Raw genomic sequence first — 22,218 nt, forward strand, 5'->3', positions numbered from 1 at the left:
TTTGAGTACAAAGGATTGTCTTGTTTATATTTCTATCATCAGCATTTAGCACCTTGCCTGGCACATGATAAGCACTGATACAATAAATATTTATTAAGTGCCTACTACATACCAGGCACTGGGTATGCAAATAAGAAAAAGAGACCGTCCCTTCTTGTTGCCTTATTGCTATATTACTTGTTTATGTCTTAAAAAGAAAGAAGCCTTTCCCCCAAGATGGCACTGAAAACGAAGAAGGAAGCCAAGTCCAAGGCCTTGAAGGCCAAGAAGGCAGTGTTGAAGGGTGTTCATAGTCACAAAAAGAAGAAAATCTGAATATCCCCTACCTTTTGGCGACCCAAGACACTAAGACTTCAGCAGCAACCCAAATGCTCTCGGAAAAATGCCCCTTGGAGAAACAAGCTTGATCACCATGCCATCGTTAAGTTTCCTTTGACCACGGAGTCTGCCATGAAGAAGACTGTCTTCATTGTGGACGTCAAGGCCAACAAGTATCAAATCAAGCAGGTGGTAAAGAAACTGTATGACATTGACATGACCAAGGTCCATACACTGAACCAGCCTGATGGAGAGAAGAGGGCCTATGTCCAACTTGCCCCAGACTCTGATGTTTTAGATGTTGCCAACAAAAATGGAATCATCTAAACTGTGTCTAGCCATCCCACTCCACCTACAATAAAAAAGTTTTCCAGTATCAAAAAGAGAGAAAGAAAGAAAATAAACAAATTAAAGTCAAATATGTTTCCTGACCAGCTGGTAAACAAGCACAGTAGTTGGTAGAAGTTTATGAGTTAGGATCTTGAGTGGGTGCTGAGCCACAGAATATCCTAAACCCAGGTTTGTTTTCCTGGGCCTTCTTGTGAAAGAGAGGGTGCCCCAGGCACTACATTACTCTACTTTTAATTTCATACCTCATAATAATCTGGGGTGGTGATAACCTGTTATAATTCAGTTCAGTGCAACAAACATTTATTAAATTTCTCTGATATGTGTGACAGAAATTGTCAGGCATCTGTTGATAGGTACTACTGTCAATTATACCCTCACCTACCCAGAGATATGGGGAGTGAGGGGGGAATGGTTTATTTTATGCTCACAGTATAGACTCACTGTATAGAGAGCCTAGAACAGCACTCTTAAGCTACGTTGTATAGGTTTTGGTTACATAGGTAGGATGGGTACCAATAGAATTTTGCAGAAGGCAGAAGGGGAAAGTAATCATTAAAGAACATATAGCAGAAGGAGAAGGTCTATATCAGGTAAAACAGAAAACTTGTCAGTAAACATGAGGTATGGCTGGAATTCAAAAACTAACCATCAACACTGGAGCTAAAGTTGATGTCTCAGCTTGATTTTGCACATTCTAGCTAGTTGGTAAATGACCTGCTGGTCTTAAATAAATGATGGTAATAAAGCTGAGCCAGAAACATCACATATTCAAGGTACTTGTGACAGTCAGTAGGACACAGAAACAGAAATGAAAAAGTACCTACCTGCCCTTGAGGAGCTTAAATTCTATTGAGACACAAACAGGAAACATAAATAAAAACAAGAGGAGAGCATTACAAGGAGGAGGGCTTAAAAAAGTTTCCAAAAAGGCAGAAGTTCCCATTTAGTGGTTTGTGAACCCCCAAAGTTCATGACAATGGTTCAAGAGATTTGTGCTGGAAATTCTTTAATTTCTCTTTTAGTAGAATATTAAGAGTAGTGTGTTAAATCAATCTATCAGATTAGCTAAAATGATTGAAGGGGAAAGAGACAAATATTGGAGGGGATGTGGAAAAATTGGGACACTAATTCATTGTTGGTGGAACATTGTTGGATCCAAAACGATCCAACCATTTTGGAGAGCAATCTAGAATTATACCCAAAGAGTTATTAAACTGCCTATATACACTTTGACCCAGCAATACCACTACGAGGTCTATTTCCCAAGATGATTAGGGAAAAAAGGAAAATTACCTATATGTGCTAAAATATTTATAGTGGCTCTCTTTGGATGGCAAAGAACTGGAAATTGTGGAGGTGCCTGTCAATTGGAGAATGGCTGAACAGGTTGTGGTATGTGATTGTGATAGAATGCTACTGTGCTATAAGAAATGATGCACTTGATGATCTTAGAAAATCCTAATAATAGTGAAGAGCACAAAATAATGAAGAGCAAAATGAGCAGAACCAAGAGAACAATGTATACAATAACAATAATATCATTTTTAAAAACAACTTTGAGTAACTAAGTCATTTGGACTATTATTAATACTCAAGTATTATATTTGAGTATTATAAATATTCAAGTATTATATATGAGTATTATAAATACTCAAATTAACTGCAAAGGACCTGTGAAGGAAGATGATATCTGTATCCAGAGAAACAACTGATAAATAGAAGTATGTATAGAATGATTTTACATATATATGTATGTGTATATATATGTATATATACATATTTGTGTCTAATGGTAGCTGTCTTTAGGGGGGGGGGGGGGGAAGGAAAAGAAGAAAAAAAGAAAGTTACATGATGTTACATATTTGAAAGGAATAGCAAGTTGTACCTAATAGATTTGCAGTTTCATGTACAAGCATTTTTTTTATTCACTGTGTTAAGGAAATGCTTGTTTTATTTCTTAGTTCAGAATAAAATAAATAAAAAAATTTTTAAAAGAATTAATGGGAAAAATTACTCTGGGGGTTCACTACACATTTTTTTGTTGTTGGAAGGGAATCTTAGGGTGGGGGGAATATTAGGAACTGCAAAGGGATATAGTACATGAGCTGAATCTTGAATCAATCGATCAAATGTTTATTAAGCACCTATTGTATGCCAAGCATTGGGAATACAAATATGAGGAATAAAACAATCCCATGTTGGGGTGAGACTACTGGTGAGGAGGTGGAGCAGTCCACTGAATGAGTTGAGCTAGGAGTGCCCTCATGAGTGTCCTCATGCAATGATAGTCCATCAATCATGAGATCAGGCCCCTGGGCAGAGACTTGCTTTTCAGGCAAGGGGATCAGCCAGTGTAAAGATACAGAGAAGGAAGGTGTAATGTGCTGTGTGAAGAATAGAGAGAAGGCCAATTTGCCTGTATGACAAAGTATGTGGGGTGGGTGGGCAAAGTCAGGTACAATAAAGGAAATCAAAAGACTGAGGTCCCAATTCTGTTACTCACTAGCTATGTGACCTTCACCAAGATACTTTCCTTGTTTGAGCCTCAGTTTCCTCATAATGGAACTCAGCAAATGAATGACAAAAAGCTAAATCATGACTAGGCAGTCATATCTAGGTAACTTTGTTTTGGGTCAGTGATCTCTTGACTAAGATCACTAATTAATAAACACAACTACTTTTCATCTCATTTTTCATATTCAGATCTAAGGTAATTTTCCTTACAGTTAGGAATGAAAGGAGTAATTTTGTTGTCATTTTAATTTAATCTACTAAATGAATATGACCAAGATTGCATTAGAGACCGATTTTTAAAAATGAAGTTGCCAGGTATTGTAATACATATTTTACACATTGCTGCTGAGGGCCTATAAATGTTTTACATACATTATCTACCGGATTCTGACAGAATTTTTTTTTCCATCCTCAAATCTAAAACATAATGAAAAGGGAAAAAAAATGATAATTTATTATATAATTTCTATCCATATCATGGGCAAACTCCATTTTCTTGATTTATGTAGAATTCACTCTTCAATTATAGTACTAACCTTTAGCATTTGTCTAATAAAGAAGCATAGTGATTACTCCTACAGTACATAAAAAATAATTCATTACTCCCATTCCATTTATCCTATCCTGTCTAATTAAAACTCATCTCATTTCATTTTTCATTCTCCCTTTTCCTGAGTCTATCACTACAATCCCCTTCCTGCTTTTATACTTTAAAAAAAATATGTCTGTACAATGCAAATTTTCTTTTGTTCAGTGGGGATATTTAGTCAGAACAACTTGCTAATGGCAACAGAACACTAGTCTTTGACTAAAGCTGGTCTCTGGATCTGTTTTTTAAATAAGTACCTGGACCTATTAATTATCATATAAATTTGCATTTTGAGCTCAAAAGGGTCTAACATGAAGTATTACAGAATGAATTTTAATGAATTGGGTGACCTTATGTAATTATATTCAAAACTAGTATCAGGACAAGACCCTCAATAAGAACCTTCAGAGCCTTCCCCAGAGAACTGCAAATGAGGACAGTTGCCCTGCTCCTCCTTTCAGGGGCCCTGCCCAAGTGATCAGAGAAGGGGTAGATCCTCCAGCTGGTACTAAAAAAGGAAAAGCCCTGAGACTCATATAACAGTTCACAAAACACACACACAACACACTCCACAAAAAAGGAGAGGGTAGTAATGAGTGAATGGTTGGTGGGCAGCAACACCTTCCATCTTCTTCCCCACCCCTACAGCTGGTTGTATGAGTGAGTCCTCCTTGCAACTTTTTTCCTCTTCAGCTCTACCTTCGGTATCCATTTTAACAAGTAGCTGACATTCATACTTGTTTGTAACAAGAAAACACTAGGGAGGATAAATGTCAGCTATTATTCTTATAAACCACAGCTCTGAAATGAAGCTTAGGGTTCATATCGACTAGATTCAATCCTGGAGGGTCCTTGTACAAACCACACTCTTACACTCTTTGCCTTATGCCTTCACCCAGCATTTCCTCTGGGAATATAAAAATTTGGTTTATGTATGTATTCATAATGAAAGGAGAAGTTCTCAGTTTCCATGTACCTCTGCCCTTTGGACTTCTCCTGTTGGCTAAGTCCCCAATCAGGAGCAGCCCCAAACTTGCTTACCTGTCTCCTGGGTCAACTTTTCACTCTCTGGACTTCAGCTCTCTGACTACCTCCTCATCCCACCTCTCAGCTTTCCAGTCCTTTTTTAATATGTGGTCCACCTTCCTTAGAATGTAATCTTGAGGGCAGGACTCTTTCTTTTTCTTCTCTCACAGAGTTTAGCCGCAGGCATATATTAAGAAGCTTGATTGATGCTATCAATTCCATTCAATAGAACATTTATTAAGCACCTACTACCGAACCACCCTAACCCCAATCCCCACGGTGTTAAATGCTAGGAATTTTGTTGTTCTGAAAGGATTAAGGAACTTCTTACCCTTTCAAAGATTCAGAGGTTGTTCAGTCATTTCAGTCTGCACAGTCCAACTCTTTGTGACCCCATTTGCAATTTTCTTGACAAAGATACTGGAGTGGTTTGCTTCTTCTCCAGCTCCTTTTACAGATTGAGGAATTGAGGCAAACAAGGTTAAGTGACTTACCCCAGGGTCACATATCTAATAAAGGTGAGAATTTAAACTCAGGTTTTCCTTACTCCAGGCCCAGTGCTCTATCTACTGCACCACTTAGCTGCCAGGTGTAGGCGATACAAATAAGAAAAAGAAGATAGACCCTGCCCTCAAGGAGTTTACAATCTAATGAAGGAAGACCAGAGATCTAAAGAACTGAAAAGGAACTGAAAAGAGAGGGGAAAAGCTTAAGTTATTGAGCCTACTGATGAGGAGGTGTGAGTACCAAAGCTAATGAAATTCAAGATATTGAGTTTCCTATTTATCATCTCTGTAAGGATTCAAGCTAAGGAACCATTACATATAGGACAGGCTTTAGTGAATCCAACAAAAAAATGCAAAAGGACTTAGACCTATGCCCCTAAACAGTTAAAACTACTCTGCCTTCCTCTCTGATGACTCCACCTTCCCAAAGACCTGTACTTCTGACTTAGAGCATTACCTTAGGCTGGGCAACACCAAAAGAGCAGAGAATTAAGGGATATATACATGTGTATATGTATGTATATATACTATAAGTATGTGTGTATATATGTATATGTGTGTATGTATGTATATGTATACTATATGTATGTGTATACATGTGTGTGTATGACTAGAAAAATAAATTGAGGAAATAGGCATAAGTAAAGAAGAAACAAACCCCAAAATGGGGTCACGAAGAAGTAGCTACAACTGAACAACAGCAAAAAAGAGGGGATGTAACCTCTGAAATATTCCTTTTTTTAGGGGCAGTAAAGTGGTGCAGTGGATAGAGTGCCAGACCTGGAGTCAAGAAGACTCCTCTTCCTGAGTTCAAATTCTGCCTGAGACACTTACTAGCTGTGTGACCCTGGGCAAGTCATTTAACCCTGCTTGCCTCAGTTTCCTCATCTGTAAAATAAACTGGAGAAAGAAATGACAAATTCCAGTATCTTTGCCAAGAAAACCCCAAATAGAATCACTAAAAGGTGGACATGACTGAAATGACAACAAAAAAGAAGAAACAAAATTACCACTTTTTGCAGATGAGCCAGAATTAATTGAAACAACTTCAGCAAAGTTGCAGAATACAAAGTAAATCTACATAAATCATTAATTTTTTGCGTATCAATAATAAAATCCAGCAGGAAGAGATGAAAAGATTAATTTCAATTAAAATAATTATAAAATCTATAAAATACTTAGGAGTCTAGTTACCAAGATAAACACTCGAACTATATGAATACAACTATAAAATACTATTCATGGAAATAAAAACAAATAAATAATTGAAGAAATATTAGTTGTTTATAGTGTTGAATGCAGACACCAGAAGGGGCTACTTGACTTTGATCTCAAGTGCCCCCATGATTGGAGCAAGTCCAAATCAGTTTTCCTGTTGCTGAACCTGGATCCCTAGCCTGCTGTTCTGAGCAGATGTCACACCTCCCCCTCAACCTCCCTTAGCTTTCTCTATGGATTTTTAGTTGTTATGCAAAACAACTTATGGAACAGCTTCTCTAAGCTGTGCCTCTCATGAGACTCCCTCCACGTTGAAATGTATTTAACCCTGCTCACCTCTTCCCCCTTGAGTACTCCAGGACTTCTGTGCTGCATTGTGCTCTGAAGCACAATTCCCTTGACTCATTAAAGATCCTAGTTTTTACTACTTTGGTAGTCTTCTTTATTTCAGGTTGACAATAGGTAGGCTGAGCCAATATAATAAAAGTGACAATAAAACCCAAATTAATTTACTTTTTCAATGGCATCCCAATCAAATTGCTGATTACTTTATAGAAATAGAAAAAATAACCAAACTCATCTGGAGGAACAAAAGGTCAAGAAATCTCAAGGGAAATAACAGAAAAAGTGGGAAAGAAAGGGACCTAGCAGTAGCAGATCACAAACTGTACTTTAGAACAGTAATCATCAGAATGATTTGGTACTGGTTAAGAAATAGAAGTTGATTGGTAGAATACATTAGGTATATAACATACAGAAGCAAATGAACCTAGTAACCCAGGGTCCAATAAACCCAAAGACCCCAGTTACTAAAATAAGAACTCAGTATTCTACAAAACTATTTGGAAAACTGAACAGCAGTTTGGCAGAAATTAGGTATTGACCAACATCTAATACTATATGGCAAGATAAGCTTTAAAAACATGATTTAGAGATAAAAGGTCAGATAATAAATAATTTAGAGGAGCAAAGAAGAAATTACCTTTCAGATCTCTGGATAGGGGAACATGAACATGAACAAAGTTCATGATCAGATAAGGAATAGAGAGGATCACAGAAGATAAAATGGACAATTTTGATTATGTAAAATTAAAAAGCTTTTTGTATAAAGAAATACTATACCTAAGATGAAAAAGGAAACAGTTAATTAGGGGAGAAAACTTTTTGGCAAATTTATCTGATTAAGGCCTCATTTCCAAGATACAAAAGGAACTGATTCAAATTTATAAGAATAAGGGCCATTCCCCTATTGATAAATAGTCAAAGGATAGAAAAAGTCAAGGGAAGTACAAGCTATATATAGTCATAGGGGGGAAAATGCTCCAAATCACTAATCATGAGAAAAATTAAAATTAAAGCAACTTTGAGGTTTCAGTTCATATCTATTAGATTGGCAAAGCTAACAAAAAAGGGAAAATGAAAAATGTTGGAGAGACTATGGGAAAATAGGCACATTGGTACACTATTAGTGGAGCCGAAACAAGGCCCAGACATTCTAGGAAGTAATTTAGAGCTATGCCCAGAAAGTTGCTTACATGTATACCTTTTGACTTAGGGATACCATTACCAAGCTTATAACTTGAAAGGGTCCTATAGGTACAAAAGGTTTTATAGGTTTACAAGGTATAGATAAAAAAGGTACTCATAGCAACTCTTTATGGTGGCAAAGAACTGAAAACTAAGAAGGATGGCTGAACAAATTATGGAATATTAACATAATGAAATGGACAGCTAGGTGGCACAGTGGATAGAGTGTCTGGAGTCAGGAAAACTCCTCTTGAGTTCAAATCTGGCCTCAAACACTTACTAGCTATGTGACCCTGGGCAAGTCATTTGACCCTATTTGCCTCTGTAAAATGATCTGGAGAAGGAAATGGCAAACCACTCAAGTATCTTTGCCAAGAAAACCCTAAAATTGCGGTCATGAAGAGTCAGAGACATGACTGAACAACTACAATATAATGAAATACAATTGTATTGTAAAAATGATGATTTGGTTTTAGTGGAACAGGGGAAGACTTTTATGAACTGATACAGAATAAAGTGAACAGAACCAGAAAAAGATTGTATTAAAACATCGATATTATAAAAATGAACAATTTTGAAAAATCTAAGGCCCTATGTGCTCCTTGGCTTATCTAAATTATTTTATCTCCAAAAGAAAATGAGTAATGTTTGCTTCCTAGTCACTCATGTGATGTTCTTCTCTATCTATCTATATTTGTACTTTGTCATTGATATCTTATTATATATTATTTTGTTTTATGACTGTGCAATTCTTTATCTCTGCTGTATCTCTGTGTAATTTATGATTTTATTATTTGTTAATCTTCTTCATCAATAATTTTGCATATATATCTTGTCTCACAAACTAGATTATCAATTCCTTATGGGCAGAGACTATGTCTTATATTTCTATATTATGCCTCTTACCACCTTGCACATAGGTATGTAATTGCTTAATAAACAGTTATTGATTGATTGATTGATGTTCAAAGTCTCAGTTTTGTCTAGAATTACCTGGAAAACTGAACAAAAGTTATATTTGGTCCAAAAGTTTAAATAATTAGATCATTAGATTTAGAGCTGGAAGGGACCTTAGATATCACCTACTTCAACCCTTTCAATTTACAGATGATAAAATTAGGGCTCAGAGATATCTTACGTAAGGTCATATCATTAGTAATAGCTGGGATTTGACCTCTGTTCAAATTTGGATTTGTACTATAAATCCAGTTTTCTTAGAAGTGTCCAAATAATCGGTCACTTCTTTTCTTTTGTTTTGACCATGAAGCCCAATGGTACTTTCATTTCCTCATTTCATTTTTTCTTGCTTTATAAGAGAAGGATCCCTATCTTTGAATGGGATGTCAAAAATACATCTTGTCTCTGCCTCCTAATATTCCTTTCTTTGTCATTATTCATCATTTAACCCCAAAACTGTATTATTTAATCTGATAAATCCAACTTTATGATACAGTGTATATTAAAAAGGCTATAGAAAATTAAATTGGATTGAATTTTTGGCTTTTGGCACAGTTGCTTTCCTCCTGCTGTTCATTCTTCACTTAAATTCATAAGACTTTTTTTTCCATGACATGATAATCATCTCCACAGCAACTAACTATTATATTACAAAGGAAGATGCCTATGAGTGAAGAATGATCAGCAGGAGCTGTGAAACGCTTAAGCAACAAAGATTCTATTTTCATACAAATAAACCCTAATTATAATAAGCCTACGGAGAAAAACATCCCCCAACCCCCCAAAAAACTAAGTTAAGCAGAGCTGTCTCTAAGTAATATCTCAAAAGAACAGAATGCTTTACATCTCCAAATTGTTTTCATAAGAACATATTCTTAAGGAGAGATAACATCACCTGTTATTGCAAGGCGACCATGTCTGTTTGGGCTGAAAAAGAAGCAATTCTTAAAAACACCAAGAAATGCAATGTGTTTGGGTGTAAGATATGAGGCAGAATGTGGCAAAAACAAACAAACAAACAAACAAAAAGCTGTAAATTCTAGCAAAGCTAGGGAAATTGGCTTTAAACCAAGATAGAATGATTGCCAATGCTACTCCTACAAGAAAAACTAGAGGTGAGGTTGGATTTGTGGACTGTAACAATAGTGAAATATATTCAGAGTTAAAGGAGTTGGGTCACTTTGACACAAATTCAAAAGACAACACCTTCAGAAATATCCTGAATTCACAAGAGATACGGGGATTAAGGAATAGTAGCCAACTATTATATAGTGCTTTATCATTTGCAAAATACTTCATTTGATCCTCACGGCAACTCTGGGAAGTAGGCATTATTATTATCCCTATTTTATAGATAAGGAAACTGAGGCTGAGAGAGGCTAAGTGACTTGCCTGGGATCACACAGTTAGGAAGTAATTGAGGCAGGATTCAAGCTTAGGTTTTCCTTACTCCAAGGCCAGCACTCTACCACTTATGCCACCTTGGTGTCTCTGGGAATCAGAAATAAACATCTTACATTGAGTGCCTAACTACCAGTGCCTCTTCTGGAGATTCTTCCAAATCATCTTCTTCTTGTGGTGGTGGTGGTGGTTGTTTTAACAATAGACCTCTTACCAAATTATAGCTTTCTGACTTTATGTTGATTTAATGGTATACAAACCACACAATCTCATATTTGACTATATACTCTCCTATTGTCCTCTCATTGTTTCATGCAATGGTAATAGCTAACACAAAATCAAAGAATTTCAGACTTGGAAAAGATCTCAATGGCCAACTAGGCTAAGGATCCCCCTCCCCCAATTCTCTGAAAAAAGAATCTCCGAGACATGCCCAGTATGTGCTCCTCCAATCTTTGCTTAAAGACCTTCTACCTCTTGAGGAAGTCCATCCTTTCTATTTTTGGATAGTTTTAATTATTAGGAAGTTTTTCCTAACATCAAACCTCAATTTGCCTCCTTGGGGCTAAAGCCTATTGTTCTAGTTCTGCTCTCTGAGGCCAAACCAGACAAATCTAGGCTCTCTTCCAACTGACAGCCTTTCAAGTACATCGAAACAGATAGCATGCTTTCCTAGTCTTCTCTTCTCCAGGCTAAACATCCCTAGTGCTTTCAAACAAACCTCATATGGCATGTGCTCAAGATCCTTCATCCCTGTTGCCCTTTTCTGGACATTCTCCTGCTCATGAGTGTCCTTCCTAAACTGTGATCCAGTATTTGGGAGAGTATTCTGACCAGGGCAAAATACAAGGGAACTATCGTAACACATTCTTATTTCTGGAAGCTATAGTTCATTTGGGCCAAGTAGTTTGACAAGGGTAGCAGAATGATTTCTTACTATCTCTTTATTTATAGTCAATATCAGCTCCCTAGTGGCCATTTATGCTGTCTGTTCACATCTGAAACATCATTCTTCTTGGCAGAGAAAACAAAAGTAAAAATAATAGACTACTTTTGATTTCTCTCCATTATCAGTTATCTTCATCATATCCCACTGAGTAATGGTCATATTCCTTCTTGGATCTTCCTCATTACCTCAGTGTAGCTAAGAACCTCTTTTTTTTATCCTTAGCTTTTCTTGATAACCTCAGCTCATTCTGAATTTTATCATTCTTGATAGAATCCTTAAGACACCGGGCTTTTGCTATTCTATTCATCCTCTTGTTATCTGTCCTTGCTCCCATATTCTGTGTGCATCTTTTAAAAATTTAATTTGACTGAAGAGTTATCTGTGCATCTCACATTGCTCTCTTCAGACAATTGGATAACTATATATTATATACACATATATATTATATATTACACATATTATATATACATATATACACACATATATTATATATACATGTATATTATATATACACATACATATGTACATGTATGTATATATGTGCATATATATACATATATATAATTGTTTCCTTTTGGATTTTCAGAATTTCTAAAGATTTTTCCAGTAGAATTTTGTCATATTAATCTTTCCTATCCTTGCTCTGATTCATTTGCAAAATGCTAACTCAATATCTAGGGTCTATATCAAACTGAGTGAATTTTGTTTTCTCTATCACAAACTCAAGATGGGAATGCTCACTTTTCCCTCAGGTTCCCATCTGTAATCGGCTGGGGAAGATCTTCCTCAGTTTCCCTCACACCATCATTTTCACCTCAGCAACTAATTTTTCCCCATTGGTTAAAATCAGATCCATAATATTATCATCTTTTGATGGCTCCTCCAACTTTTGAAGGATAAAATTATTATTAGGCAAATTCATACCTTTATAGCACTTAATGTTCTCAAAGCACTTTACATTGATTCTCTTAACAACCTCACAATAACCCAGAGAAGTAGGTAACATGAGTATTATTACCCCTATTTTACAGATGAGGAAACTGGGGCTAAATGACTTTTCTAGTCGCTCAGCTAGTAAATGGTACAGTAGATCTTCTGATTCCCAAATCCAGTGCTCTTCACATGTTGTGTTGGTAACTAAGTCTTGCTTACCCATAATGATTATAAACACTCTGAAGGCAGAGACCATGGCCTTCTATTTCTTTTATATCTCCTACAGTACAAAAATACAGAAGAGAGAATAGAAAGAAGACCAAAAAGAAGTACAGTCAAGCAAGAGAGTTTTGAAAGCTACAGGTTGAACTTAAAAAGAAAAGCAAGTTGTACATTATAGAGTCTTGCAACTTCATGTATAATTTTCTTTTTCTGTTCTACTATGTATATGGAAATGCTCGCTTTATTTGATTCCCTCTAATAGTCATTCGCAACCTTTTCAAATATCCTTACTACCCCAGTTCTGTCCAATAGCCAAGTCTTGGGAAATGATTTGTTCCCCTATTTAACTAAAGGAGCAGCGAGGTAGCTCAGTAGATAGAGCCCTGGGCCTGGAGTCAAGAAGACCTGAGTTTGCATTTGACCTCAGACACTCACTAGCTATGTCAACCTTGGCAAGTGGCTTAATCCCTGTTTGCCTGAGTTTCCTCATCTGCACCCTCTGTAACTGGATTTTCATCCTACCACCAAACAGAAATACTTCTTTAAAGGGTTAACAATCACTTCCTACCTGTAAACACAGTGACCCTTTTGGAGTACTAATTTACCTTGATCTCTCTGCAATAATGACTCTGTGGATACTGCCTTTCTTTTTTCAAGTTCTCTCTTGCTTTGGATTCTATGATGCAGTTTCATCCTCAGTCTCCTACCTCTCTAACTGATCCGTCTCTGTCATCTTTACTAGTTTTCCTTCCTCTTCCTCCTCCTCACCCCCTTCTCCATTTAACCCCTCTTACTTAAAGATCTTGTCTGTCACCACAGTTGAAAGCTGAATGAGAGTTTTGACTGTATGAGAAGAGAGGGAAGATTAATAATTTTGCATCATGGAACTGAAGAATAAGGCAGGCCCAGAAGAAAGAAGCAGTGGAGGGATTAGGACGGCTTGAGGACACTAAAGGGCTTGAAGAAAGAGGGAATGGAAAGTGGGGGAAGTGTAGAAAGGAAGTATGCTAAATTCACATTTCATCTGTTTCAAAATTTTACTTAAATCAGGCACTGTGCCTTTGAGGCAAAGGTTCCTAACCTTTTTCTGCATTATGGACCCCTTACGTGGTCAGTGAAGCCTATAGACCCTTTTTCAGAATTATGTTTTTTTTTTTAAATGCATAAAGTCAAATTCATAGAATTACAAATAAATCAATTATACATGCGTGCACACATGCGTGCACATACATGTACACATACACATACATGTACACACATATGCGTATAGTTGTGTGTGCATGTGCACATGTGCACGTGCATGCGTGTGTGTATACATACACATATACATATGTGCACATGTACATATGTACACATGTGCATATGTACACATATATACATATGTATATGTATGTGTGTGTGTGTGTGTGTGTGTGTGTATATATATATATATATATAAAAATAGTTATCCAAATTTTTTTTAAAAAGTTTAGTGGACCCCCAGGTTAAGATTCCCTGACTAAGAGGAGAAAAATTTTCTTTCCTTTTCTTCTTCAAGGTTTGTTACATTAGTACTAAAGTTAATCTATATTATGGTTTAAATAGGCTATTACTGGCTACCCAGGAACTAACCACTATTTATAACACTTTCTATAGGAGAATGTTCTCCCAAGTTCCAAATATCCTTTGACAAATGAACTTTTAGAATACAATCCATTTATCATCTGAGTACTGCCTGAATGTGGACATTTTTATATTGTATTGAAATGTTATTGCTCTATCATTTTGTTATTTAAATAATACACCAATGCCCTTCCCTCAGAGCTTTGGACAGTAAAAGAGCTAAAAGCCTGTCTGGTTGTGGGAGGTTGGAGAAAGCTGGGGTGGGGGAATTTAAAAAGGATTAGTTTTGACCTTGAGGAGAAAAAAGGACATTGTTTCAAATCCCATCCCTGATACTTAATACCTGTGTAAAGTAGAACAAGTCACTTAGTCTTTCTATGACTCAGTTTCCTCATGTGTAAAATGAGGAGATTGGATTAAATGGTTTTTGAGGTCTCTTCTAGCTTGAGATCTCTGATGCAATGATTCATGCCTAGGAGAGGCTAACACCCTTCCATCTCTAACAGTCTGTTCTGGACTAAACTAATCAGGCTGTTTTCTGGGAATGTGGGAGGAGACTCCCTTTATACAACGAGTTTCCAGAATTTTCCTCAATAGGAAGTCTAGTAACCAGTGTGAACATTGGTCTACTGGAAGGGTTTTGCTGTGATTAAAAAAAAAAAATCATGGACAGATTATCCTCGCCATTCCCCTATGAACTGAGAGGAAAGAACTGAACTTTGGGGTTTAGGGGTCTGTCTGCTCCTGAGGAATTGATATCTGGTCTATGAACATGTAAAACAAAACAAATGACAAATTCCTGCATTTTTTTGTTATTTTTCAGTCATTTCAGTTGTATCTGACTCTTTGTGACCTCATCTGGGACAAAGATACTGGAGTGGTTTGCCATTTCCTTCTCCAGCTCATTTTACAAATAAGGAAACTGAGGCAAATAAGGTTAAGTGACTTGCCCAGGGTCACACAGCCAGCTTAAGTGAGGTCAGATTTGAATTCAGGAAGATGAATCTTCCTGACTCCAGGCCTAGTGCACCACCTAGCTGCTTAACCATGTCCAAAAAATGTTTCAATTTGCACCCTGAGTCCATCAGTTCTCCATCAGGAGGTGAGTAGCATGTTTCATCACGAGTCTTCTGGAATTATGGTTGGTCATTGCATTGGTCAGAGTTCTTAAATCTTTCCAGGTTGCATTTATTGTTACAATATTGTTGTTGCCATATAAATTATTCTCTTGTTTCTGCCCACTTCACTTTGCATCAGTCCATACAATTCTTCCCAGGTCTCTCTGAAACTATCCTTTTCAGCATTTCTTACAGCACAATAGTATTCCATTATAATCCTATGCCATAATCTGTTTAACCATCGCCCAATTGATGAGTACACTCTTATTTGCTGCCACAAAAAGAACTAAGATATACATATATATGTACATATATATATGAGGTATACATATAGACACACATATACACATATATTTACATATTTACATACAAGTACTTTTCCTCTTTTTTATCTCTTCAGACTTAGTAGTGGTGTTTCAGTCAAAAGATATTGATAAATCTGAGAAGTCATATGTTCCATGTTCTTCAAATTGTCTTGTATTGTCTCCCTTTATATCTAGGTCGTGTATCCACCTTATCTTGGTAAATGGTGTAAGATATTGGTCTATGCCCAATTTCTGCCAGACTGCTTTCTAGATTTCTCAACTTTTTTTTAAACTAAATAATGAATTCTTATCCCCAAAACGTAAATCTTTACACTTGTCAAACACAAGGTTACAATAGTCATTTACTTCTTGTAGATTGTATATCTGCTCTCTTCCACTGATCTACCTTTCTATTTCTTAGCCAGTACCAGATAGTTTTGATAATTACTGCCTTATAATATAGTTTAAGATCTGCTACTGCTAAACCTCCTTCCTTTACATTTTTTTCATTAGTTCCTTTGATATTTGTGATCTTTTGTTCTTCCAAATGAATTTTATTATTTTTTTCTGACTCAGTAAAATAAATTTTTGGTAATTTAATTGGGATGGCACTGAATATAGAGATTACTTTAGGTAAAATTGTCATTTTTGTTATATTGACCCTGCCTTCCCATGAACAATTACTATTTCTCCAATTATTTAAATCTGATTTTATTTGTATAAAAGGTTTTTCATAATTTTGTTCATATATTTCCTGTGTTTGTTTTGGCATTTTATGCTCCAGATATTTTATACTGTCTAGAGTTATTTTAAATGGAGTATTTTTTACTATGTCTTCTTGCAGAGTTTTGTTGGTGATATATAGAAATGCTAATGATTTGTGAGGGTTTACTTCCATGCAACAAGAAAATGACACTTGCATGTCATGGTGTCACCTCCCTGATGTCATGGACCTCTTCAAGAACAAAGGACAAACAACGACCTCTGTGAGGAGAACGAGGAGTTGCCCCACTGGGCACCCAACAGGAACTGGTCGGTTGGGTATCTCAGCTCCTTTCTCTTTTCTTTTCTTTCCTTTTCTCTTTTCTTTCTTTTCTTTGTTTTGTTTTGTTTTCTTTTCTTTTCCATGTCCACATAGGGTAGGGGTGGGGAACCTGTGGCCACACTTGAGGATCTAGAGGGCTTTCCCACCCCTGACATAACTCTCATACCCTTACCTGCTGGTTCTGTGACCAAAGGAATGGAAATTTTGATCTCTGAAACTTTTTTTTCCCTTAAGGACCATGCCTTAAATCCAAATCACTCAGGTTCTCATTGATTTGACAACAATAGGTCCCAGGCCAACCCGACTTGGTCATTGTTTGGGCCCCGATTGGCTCAGAGTGAACTTAAATAGCAATTGTTTCTATTTTGGCCAGAAACCCTGAAGGTCTTCCCCTCCTAGCTGTTGTTTTTTTTCTTCTTCTTTTTTTTTTTTTGATTAGGTGAAGAGGTCATTCTTTGCTCCTTTTTTTACCTAGCCTTAATCACTGAATGGGCATTGCCTCAGTCAAACTGAGACTTGTTAAAGACCTTAGCTTAAAAAGGCCATTGTCTCCCACTGCATTTGGAACTGTCTCCAGTTTTCCTGAGCTATATCTCCTTCCTGGACTCAGATGGCTCTGGAGGAGAAAGTATGGCTGGTGACTTTGCACGGCCCTCCCTTACCTAAATCCAATTCACTTGCATGTCATGACATCACCTCCCTGATTGTCAAGATCCTCTTCAAGAACAAAAGACAAACAACAATAACAATTGTTTTAACTAACTTTTTAGTTAAATCTTTAGGATTTTCCAAGCATATCATCATATTGTCTGCAAAAAGAGACAGTTTTATTCCCTCATTGCTCATTCTGATTTCTTCTATTTCTTTTCTTCTCTTATTGTTATCGCTAGGATTTCCAATACAATATTGAATAATATTGGTGACAGTAAACATCCTTGATCCACACCTGATATTACTGTGAAGGCTTCTTGCTTATCCGCATTACAAATAATGCTTGCTGATGGTTTTAGTAAATTTAAGGAAAAATACATTTATACCTATCCTTTCAAGTGTTTTTAATAGAAATGAGTGTTGTACTGTATCAAAAACTTATTCTGCAGCTGTCGATATAATCATGATTTTTATTACTGTTATTATTGATATAATCAATTATGGTAATAGTTTTCCTCACGTTAAAACCATTCCTGCATTACTGGTATAAATCCTGCTTGGTCATAATGTATAATCTTTGTAATATATTGTTGTAATCTTCTAGCCAGTATTTTATTTAGGATTTTTACATCCATATTCATTAATGAAATTTGTCTACAATTTTCTTTGTTTTTACTCCTTCTGGTTTAGATATCAGTATCACATTTGTTTCATAAAAAGAATTTGGTAGGATCCCTTCTTTGCCTATTACTCCAGATAATATATTTAATATTAGAATTAGTTGATCTTTAAATGTTTGATAGAATTCACTTGTAAATCCATCTGGTCCTGGTGCTTTTGTCTTAAGAAGCTCATTTATGGCCTATTCAATTTCTTTTTCTAAAATAGGTCTATTTAGATATTCTATTTCCTCTTCTGTTAATCTTGATAGTTTATATTTTTGTAAATATTCTTCCATTTCACTTAAATTGTTAAATTTATTGGCATATAATTCGACAAAATAACTCCATATAATTGCTTTGATTTCATCTTTGTAAGTGGTATATTCACCCTTTTCTTTTTTTTTTTTTTTTGATGCAATCAGGGTTAAGTGACTTGCCCAGGGTCACTTTTCATTTTTAATACTAGTGAATTGTCTTCTTTTTCTAAAAAATCATATTAGCCAATAGTTTATCTATTTTATAGGTTTTTTCATAAAACCAACTCCTAGTTTTATTTATTAATTCAATGGTTTTCTTACACTTAATTTTATTAATCTCACTTTTAATTTCTAAGATTTCTAAGACTTCTTGACATAATCATCTTTGATCATCAACCTAACATGGAGCTTTTAAGTTTTAAAAAACTGACATGGGACATGGTTATCAATGGATTTTTATACCACCAGTTGTCCTTCCAAGTCCTTCACAGCCTCATTAATCTGAGCACCTTGCATTTCCCATTCCTCATTTGCTACCCAGCTATGCCCTCTTTTGAACTTCTCCATCATGCTACTGCCTAGTACCTTCTCCCCTCCCTATGTGTCACTCCCCCCCCATTTCAATATCCTTTTATATATGGTCTTTCCCCATTAGACTGTAAGCTTCTTTGAGGGCAGGGACTGTCTTCTTCTTTTTTTTTTTTTTATCCCCAGCATTTAACACAGTTCCTGGTACATAGTATGCCCTTAATAAATGTTTGTTGACAGAGTCACATTGTTATTGTATCACGGTTAAGAAGGGGAAAATATGTGGGTGTTAAAGATTTTATTCATTTAAGTTGCTTAAGTCTTAACAGTCTTAAGCATGAATGTTAAGGTATAAATGTTCAGTACAAAGTATTCTGGGTTCTGAATTGGCTTTTGTCAGTTTCAGATCTGTGTGGTTTCTGGCCCTAATCTGTGGTTAAATACCTTCTCTTAATGTTCCCTCAGCGATGAAAAGGTAATAAAGATAGCATTTTCCCCACAATTACTAACATTCACACTGATAAACCTGTTCTATACCCTGGGTTATTTTTCAGATTCTATTCTTTATCAGTAGTCTATCTTAAAATATACATTTCCAGATAATAACTTTTTGGAAGTTAGGAAATTTCTCCATTTTCTAGCTTGATATCATCCATTTTGAAGGAACAAGAGCGCTTGGAATATACTTCTCTGACCAGAGCCTTAACTAGCATGGGACTGTACAGGCTTTTCCCGGGGACCTGAAGTTTAGTACTGAGCAAGTAAAAAAGAACTCAGCTTAGCACCTAATTGGCAAGTGTAATGAGTTAAAATACAGATCTAACAAATAGCTACCAATACTACTTCTTCTTTTTTTTTTTTTTGCTTTGGCAGTCGGGGTCAAGTGACTTGCCCAGGGTCACACAGCTAGAAAGTGTCAAGTGTCTGAGACCAGATTTCAACTCAGGTCCTGCTGACTCCAAGGTTGGAGCTCTATCCACTGTGCCACCTAGCTGCCCCAATACCACTTCTTCAATAATGATGGTTGTGCACGTGGTGGTGAACACAGGTGTCGTCTTGAGACTGGGCTCCAAATTCTGACTACCTCTCTGCTTTGCCCTTCTTTCATGGATCACAGGAATGGAGTCCGTGAGATGGATGCTTTTAGCTTTGGTGGCGTCAATAAAATGAGATGGAATTTGTAAAACGGTTGGCAAACCTTAAAGCTCTATATAAATTATCTCAAACATCTGAGAGATGAGGAACTTGCGGGCTTGGGTGCTGCTACTTGCCCAGTAGTAAGTAATCCTGAAATAATTTCTCAGAGGAGAAGATGATCACTGCCAGGAAGATAAATCCAATCCATACGGAGGATATAGACCTGCAGTGAATTCGTCAGAAGTACTGATTTGAGGTGAAAGTAAAATACCTGTTTAGCATTCCCACAAAGTGTCTCCTATTCTGATATTTTAAGAATATGTTTGATATTTTAATTTATTTTGATTTTAGAATATTTTGTTATTTTAAGAATCAACCTTCCAGGAAAGTATAAAATTATGGTTAATTATGGAATTATGGTTAATTGTTTCATGCTTTAAGTATTTCTCAATGTACATTTATGAGTCTTTATTGTAAGCATTTCTTTTGTAGTAGTGGAAATAAATAGTTGCTCTATATTAAATACCTTCCTAGAAAGGATCCCTCTTAATCCTCTTTAGGAAGACTGTGTGGGAGAGGTGCAGAAAGGGAAAATACTACAAACATATTTCATTTGTTTCAAAATTTTTCTTAAAATCTTAATTTTCTCCCTGTGCTTCAAAGACAAGAGTTCTTAATCTTTTTTTGTGTGTGTGTGTCATGGACTCCTTCGGCAGTCTGGTAAAACCTGACTCCTTCTCAGAATAATGTTTTTTAAATGCATAAAATAAAACACATACACCTTTATAATACATAAAATACTCATTTTACAAGGTAACTATGAGAAAAGTACTTTTCAGACCTCAAAGTGCTGTGTAAAAGTGAGTTTCTGTTACAGGAACAGTTAATTGCCTTCAAAGTTCAAGGAGAATTTTTCTAGGTATGTACGGCATTGCCCAATTGATTCAGCACATAAATGAATTTCATCAAGCGGTAATGTCAGATTGCATTAGAGTAATGTTTCTGCATCTTTCACATTAGCATGCAGCTTCCTCAGCTAAGGGACAGAATATGATGAATGAACAGGTTTTTTTTATGTGAAAAATTCTTTGTCTAATAATTCATAGAGAAAACATTGTTTCTTTTGAGGTTATATCAATGTGGAGTGAACAGATCAATTGTGTTTTCTTTTTTCTTTTTTTTTTCTTTTTACTGAATTGACTGTTCAGCTTACAAATGGATTAATTGACTTTTTAAAAAAATGAATTAACCTGTTGTTTGATTGACTTGACTAAATTAACCACTTATTTGGGGTTTGTCAGAATAGGGCCTGTTCTGCAGAGCCATTCTTCAATGAATAAATAATCCTCCTTCTGCTCTTTTACTAGACAATTTGTCAACAGTAGCCCTGACTGTGTTCAAATAAGCTCCCTTGCACAGACGGCAGAATTACAGACGTGTATGCATAGCTGTTCAGTAGAGCAAATTGAGTCTTGTATTGCTTCTCTATGTCTGAGGGTTGGCTAAATTGACTGATTATTCAAACGAGATCTATTGTATCATATCAAAAGCAAATGAGCATTAAATCAAAAGCATACTCAAGATGGGCATTTTTCTCAATTAACAGCGCTTCTGAAGATTTTATTTTACAAAAGCAGTGGGACTCCTATAAAAAAACCCCCCAAAACATTTTGTACTCTTTTGTTTATGTATGTATTTTTTTGGGGGGGGTGAGTTTCCAAGAGTGTAAAGTTATATGCTATTAGAGTTGGGTTTTTTCCCCTTAAGTGAATAATTATAAACCTTTCTAAAAATAAAAGACTATATAATTACACAATCATAACTTCTGTTGAATTTATATGAAAAAACACTTAAATTTTTTTTCATATACTCCAAAGTCATTGAAATGAAATTACTCAATATTTTAATATGATTTGAAAGAAGAGAGGCGTTAAAAGCATTAATTAAGAAAAGCAGATGGCAAAGAAAGATGTGTTGGTTGATTCCGGCTGATTTTATTTGTTAAAATGTAATGTATAATTTGCAGATGATAATGGAGTTAAGGGGGAATACATAAATGTTTTCATTTATGTAGAATTTTATTATCCAAGAATCCTTTGCTTTAGGCTGTTTAAAATAACTCAGAAAAATCCTAAATTTTAATAGAATTATAAAATTCCTATGTTGCTCCCATAAAAAGTTTCAACTTCTTTGTTGACTAAGACATTGGACAGCCATATATAGCATCATAGAACTTTACAGCCGGAAGATATTTTTAAGATGATCTGGTCCAAACCCTTCATTTTACAAGGCAAAGACTGAGGTTCAGTAAAGGTCACACAACTTATGAGTAGCATAGGCAGGACTTCACTCAGATCTTTTGATTTAAATCCATTTCATTTCCCATAATCCTGCACTACCTC

The 22,218-nt window shown here is 35.9% G+C and overlaps 1 pseudogene; it reads left to right on the plus strand.

Moving 5' to 3' along the window:
- The first annotated feature begins 216 nt into the window (after window positions 1-216).
- Window positions 217-645, plus strand: LOC114047585 (annotated as a pseudogene).
- The last annotated feature ends 21,573 nt before the right edge of the window (window positions 646-22,218 follow it).

This window comes from Vombatus ursinus, unplaced genomic scaffold (assembly GCF_900497805.2).
Source record: "Vombatus ursinus unplaced genomic scaffold, bare-nosed wombat genome assembly UNPS02014789.1, whole genome shotgun sequence".
NCBI classification, from domain to species: domain Eukaryota; kingdom Metazoa; phylum Chordata; class Mammalia; order Diprotodontia; family Vombatidae; genus Vombatus; species Vombatus ursinus.